Source organism: Rousettus aegyptiacus, unplaced genomic scaffold (genome assembly GCF_014176215.1).
Source record: "Rousettus aegyptiacus isolate mRouAeg1 unplaced genomic scaffold, mRouAeg1.p scaffold_m13_p_10, whole genome shotgun sequence".
Taxonomy (NCBI): domain Eukaryota; kingdom Metazoa; phylum Chordata; class Mammalia; order Chiroptera; family Pteropodidae; genus Rousettus; species Rousettus aegyptiacus.
In genome coordinates this window covers 23,669,365-23,675,218 of record NW_023416285.1, presented here as the reverse complement: position 1 = coordinate 23,675,218, position 5,854 = coordinate 23,669,365, and the positions used below count along the sequence as shown (strand labels likewise).

Sequence of the window (5,854 nt, the reverse complement as noted above, 5' to 3'; positions counted from 1 at the left end):
TAAATGTACCTCCACACCAGACGCAGAGGACACAAGAGAGGACCAACAGCGACATGGCTGTTACAGTTCACACATTAGGGGACTGCCACGTTCTCGTATCTTGGCCTCATCTCCACTTGGCAATCAGATGAATGGGGAAGATTCCAGACAGATGGGTGGAGAGAAGGTGTGCCATTTGATGATTCACAAAATGCAGAGGAACCAGACGACAAAGTGGAACATGAAAATGCAGATAACTGGTAATTAGATATATGTATGTAGCTGAAACTGAAGAGAGACGTCCAAGCTTAAAATGAGATGTAGGAGGCACCTGTTCATACGAAAGAAATTATGGTGGAAGGACCCTTGTGCTCTGACGCTGTCGTAAATGACCACTCTTCAGGAGGAGGGCTTGTGTTGCTTCCCGTGCAGATTGGCACAGTGGGCACTAAGTCAGGCCTACAGGTACAGTCAGAAAAGCACAGGTGGAAGCAGATCCAATAGAAAGATCAGAAAATATAAATGACATGAAAGCATGAAAAGCTTAGAGCAATATTGCAGTCCTATAGTTACAGTGTTACTACATTCCTTAAATATAGTAACCCATGTACTCTAAAAAGATTTACAAGCCATCCACTTTTATTCCTTTATGTAATGAGGACACCACGGATAGGGCTGTCCTGTGCAGATAATGATAAACTCTAGTACATGGACCAAATGTGACCCCCCACTGTAAAGACATATTCTTTAAACTTCATTAATCTTTTTATTTATCTATTCATTAATGTTTCCTGAGGGCCTGCCCTCCATTGGGATACAAAGATTGAAACCCCCGCCTTCCACATCCTCATGGAGGACACAGATAAAACCAAAGAGACATTTACAATGTAAGTGCTAGTGACAGTGTAATGGGGACTGACTGCGGGAAAATTTAGGGCTTCATTTCACAAAGTCGAAGGCCTACCTTGGCCCCAACTCTCACTCCGCATCCCACTCCTTATCCAAGTTTTACATTTATATCGCTTTATGAGACCTTGCATTTCCTTTTATAATCTTTATATGGGTTTTTGAACAGACCATTCAGAGCCAGAATTTTCTAAGCTTTCTTCTCTTAAATACCCAGATGATATTATAGACAGAATTCACTTTTAAATTTACAACTATTATGCTAGAACTTCTCACTAAACTAAATGTATTATGCTTTTTTCCCCTTTAAACTTCTTAGCTAAATATCTTTATTGTCCGAAAACTTCTGGTTCTTATTTTCTTGATGCACATATTGTCATTATTCTTTTTATATTTTTGACACATCTCTTGGCACTTTGAGTAACTCTGTTTGGATGTATGTACTCTCCAAAGTCCTTCCTCTAGGATGGATTGTAATCTTTCTGGATCTCAAACACACTGAGTCTGAACTTTCTGAACTTTTGTTTCCTTTATGATCATTCACATGGATTTTCACGCTTTTCTTCCTTGCTTTCTCTTTGCCTATAGTCAGCAAGGGCATTGTGCTCTGTCTTCCAGATCTCAAATGCGTTCTACTGACATGACTTGGCCCCCAGATGTAGAGTTCTCAGCTGCATCTTCTGGGTTTTGTAGCTTCACCTCTTGGGAGGTAGTCATCGGCTTCTATTTTCTTCTTCGTTTTATTATTTTCTACCAGTATAAGAAACTTAGGTTTTGCTCTCCTTCATCAGTTTTATTTGGGCTTTTGGAGCCCAGGGACATTTTCTAATTTGGAGAGGTCACATCTTTCACTTTTTGTCCCTTATTTTTAGTTTTCCTGTTGTTACTGGGCAAGCATCCCACAGGTTCAGTCCTTTCTGCCAAAATTCCCAGACTTTTTTTCTTCATTATCAAGAGTTTAGTGGTTTACATCTCTGTCTGGGAGTTGTCCTTTGTTTCTTCTGCAGTGGTTTCTGCTAAGATAAATGTCATGGTATTTAATGACCCATTTATTTTTGTAAGAAATGTAAGGCTAAAGTCCTGCTTCTCTAAAAGTCAGAGTAATTTTATGGTATTTGTTCAATCTTTGAGTATCTTCTGCATTAAAAATTGTTACTTTCCCTTTAAGGGAAAACTGTAAATGGCACTAACATGGACTAGCACAGAAAGGTCCAGCCTGAATAATGGCAACTGTGAATTACAGTAAATTCTTTAGGTGAATGTAGTTATTTACTCTGAAAACCTGTTAATCGAATATGGATTAATGAAGTATTACTTGGCTGATTCCTATAGACTTCGACAGATAAAGGGATAAAAATGGTTTCTAAATGACAGATTCTTAATGTATGAATAATTGCTAATTCTGAAGTACTTGAGAATGCTTAAAAATGGTATCTTCTCTTACAAAGCCTAAACATTTCTCTAAAATCTTAAAATCAAACAAACTTGGAAGGACACACACACACACGCACGCACCATATCAAACAAACTTGGAAGGACACACACACACACACACACGCACCATCATTTTACAAACAAGGGGAATAGAGTCCTATGTTGAACAGCAAAAACTATACTTGAACATATGTTCTTATTTCCTCCCTAGTTGTCTGCCTCGCCATATCTCCTTTGTACTATTCATTTGCTTAGCAAACATTTTGTATAAATACTGGAAATTGTAAATTTCAATATCATTTCTATTTGTGTTATCTTAAATTCCTCTTTAGTAGTGAGATATAAAATATAGTTTTATTATATTATACGCCTAACTATGTAAAGGCAAAATAAAAATATATTCAGTAATAAGCAGCGCATATGCCAAAACTAATAGACAATTCATGGATAGTGCACAGTTTTCTATAAGATCCATTCCCCAAAATCTTTCTGTTTAAAAATTTTTGACAACTTCTCACTAAAATGAAACCTAGATTTGTTTTTAACTAGCTTCAAGGGTCCACCAAGATATAGTTCTCATTCACTTCCGGAATCTTATCTCCCAATGCTCACCTTAGAAATTCTAGTATAAATAAAGAACTATCTACATATGCTTTTCTTCCCTTGCCTTTGCTCAGGCGGTTTTAACCAATTAAGATGTATTTTTTCTATGTCTGAGTTTCTAAATTATACTCATCATTCAAGGCTAAACTCAAATGCTGTATCAATTTTAAAACTTTTCTTAATACTTCTAGATAGGAAAAATGTCTTCTCTCATCTGAACTTGTATAATACTTTATATGTTATCTTATTTTGCATAGTTATTTAGAGATGTTTATCCTCACTTGCAAGATTATAAAGTGTTGAAGTATAGGGGCTGCGTTTAAATTTTCTAGTATCTGAAAGGTTACTAGTAAGTACTTAATAAATACTCATTGATGGAATAAGAACAAAGAAATGGATGGATACATAAATAGCTTACCTTACTGATAATATGCCAAAAAATAAACAATAGAGATGTTAAAATCATGGTTTACTACACAGGCATCTTTTAGATTCTTAGAAGTAACAATTCCAGATTCAGTAATTTGCAAAACTGATGATTTTCACATCAGAGCTATTGACTGAACTTCACCAGCACAATTATTTGTTGGGTTTTTTTTTTCAGTTAGTAGATACTTTTTTTTTTTTAAGGTGAGGCAATCCTTTGTCACCTTACAATCTCCTATTTTATTTATTTATTTATTTATTTATTTATTTATTTAGTGTTTGTTTATTTATTTATGTCTATGGCACCTGATTTTCCTAGATGGTCTCCCCTCCAAGTATTAACCAGGTCCGATCCTGCTTAGCATTTGAGATCAGATGGGATCAGGTTTATTCAGGGTGGCATGGCCATAGACTAGACTCCTTTTTTAATTTTTTCACAGTAAGTGCAATCTTACCAGCTGTTATGTCTGATTTCTGCCAAAAATTATATCTTTCGCCAGTCCCCTGCTCCTCAGCTGTGCCAATGTTTCCTCTCCATTAAAAATTCACAAAGCCAAACCAGCCAATCCACTCCAAAGGCAGCTCAAACCAAACAGGGGAGAAAAGAGACAGAATCCAGTCTTGCTTACTCACACCGCTGGGAGGTTGTGCTTCTGCCTTCCACACAAACTGCTCTCCATGGAGAAGCTCTGGGAGTCTTGTTTGGATGTCACGGTGGCAAACAAACCATGTGGCTGTGAGGGCATGTGCTGTTGTTACAAGGTTGTTGCAAATAAATGAACCATATAATAAATAAATTAATTGATTGCAGCTTATGGAGACCATGAAACTGAAGTAGTATTTGTGCCACCTAATCCATGTAAATTAGATCTATGGTTCTGGTATATCTCCAAGGAATAAGAAAGTTTTAAGAACCAGATGGGGCTGTAAACAAAGAAACTGTCCATGGATGCTTGGTTATTGGCCTTCATAGTGGTCTGCTGTGACATAAAAAGACCTGTGATAAGAAGTTAAAGCAATCCAGATAGTTAAGAGGTGAAGATAATATGATATTATTAGGGCTCCAGGCAAACTCACCAAATTCTGTGGTTCTGGGTCCTTTCCACCCATTCCTTAGACATCTGGTTATAAAGGAGGCCTTTTCACACTCAGGGCTCTGATCTAGCTGCTATTCAAGAAAAATATCAGCAATTCAAGGTGTATTTCGATTTTAAAACACCTCTGCTCAAAGGATACATTTCCTTAACAATATACCTTTCTTTACCCATATACCCATATAACTGTTCAGAAATTACCAGTCCCTTCAAGATTCAAACAGGTGTTCAAAAGTCCTGAATTTACTCCTCTATTTAGCCATAACAGATCTGACCTTCTTCACTAAAAATACAAGAGAATAAATCAGAGATTTCCTTTCCTACAAAACACTTCGACCATAGAAAATTAGCACACATTTGCAAAGACCATTCATGTGATTAAATGGCAAAGAGATAAATTCTCATTTTATGAGATCAGGGGGGGAAAAATCCCAAATGAAGCCAAGAAAATAATGAAATCTTTTGTTATAACAGCCATCTAAACATTTGTAATATACTTTAGATCAGAAATGTCTCTTGGGAACATTCACTAGAATAAGGTACACGCACAATGTTCTCAGAGACAGTTAAGAGCCACCCAAAGGATGCTCAGACTGTTAAGTATCAAGACCATTTTATCTGTCTAATCAACAGACCCGAAAGTGCCAGATTAACTGGTAGCATGATGATAGAAATGGGAAATAAGGAAACATTTATGTCTTGGGTCTATTTGGACCATTAGGTCCCCAGGACATGTTCAGGACAGCTGAGCTGTCATTTTAGGACACTGCCTTCCCATCCTTACCCTCTTATAAGGAGTCTGGGAAGAGCAAAACTTACCAGAGTAAAAAATGAGAAAATAAAAGTTGTATGTTTCAAACGAATATATATTCAGAAGTAAATACAGGAGAGGAGAGAAGGAAAGTATAAGAAAACAGATATATCTTGAATATGACATATTCTAGCATGGGTTACAGTTAATGCTATCTGATGGATGCACTTCCTAAGAGAGAATAACTACTCTTTCAAGGACATATAGAATATGACAAGTTTTAAAGTACATACAAATATGCTCAGACCAATGGGTATTCAATAGTTTGATTTAAAATATTGAAGACAGAGAAGTAAGGTGGCTTAAAGGTTTTCATCCATTTGTATAACTAACATTTTTATAATATTGAAAACATATCTGCGGGTGATAATTTCTGAGGTGAGCAACTTGCAAATGTTATTGGCATGTTTCTGTGGTTAAAGGTCTATATATTACTAAATAATACTTAATGTATAAGTAATATATAAGATATATAAATAAAATTCTTCATAATACAACTACATTTGTAGAAAATTATGATTTATCTTATCTTCAGGGGACTTGTTTTTTTTACCTGTGACTGTTCCAATTATAACATATACATACATATATATAGATACAC

The 5,854-nt window shown here is 35.9% G+C and overlaps 1 pseudogene; it reads right to left on the bottom strand.

Annotated features, from left to right (window-relative positions):
• Positions 1 to 3,642: 3,642 nt before the first annotated feature.
• LOC118608934 lies at positions 3,643 to 3,761 on the bottom strand (annotated as a pseudogene).
• Positions 3,762 to 5,854: the final 2,093 nt, after the last annotated feature.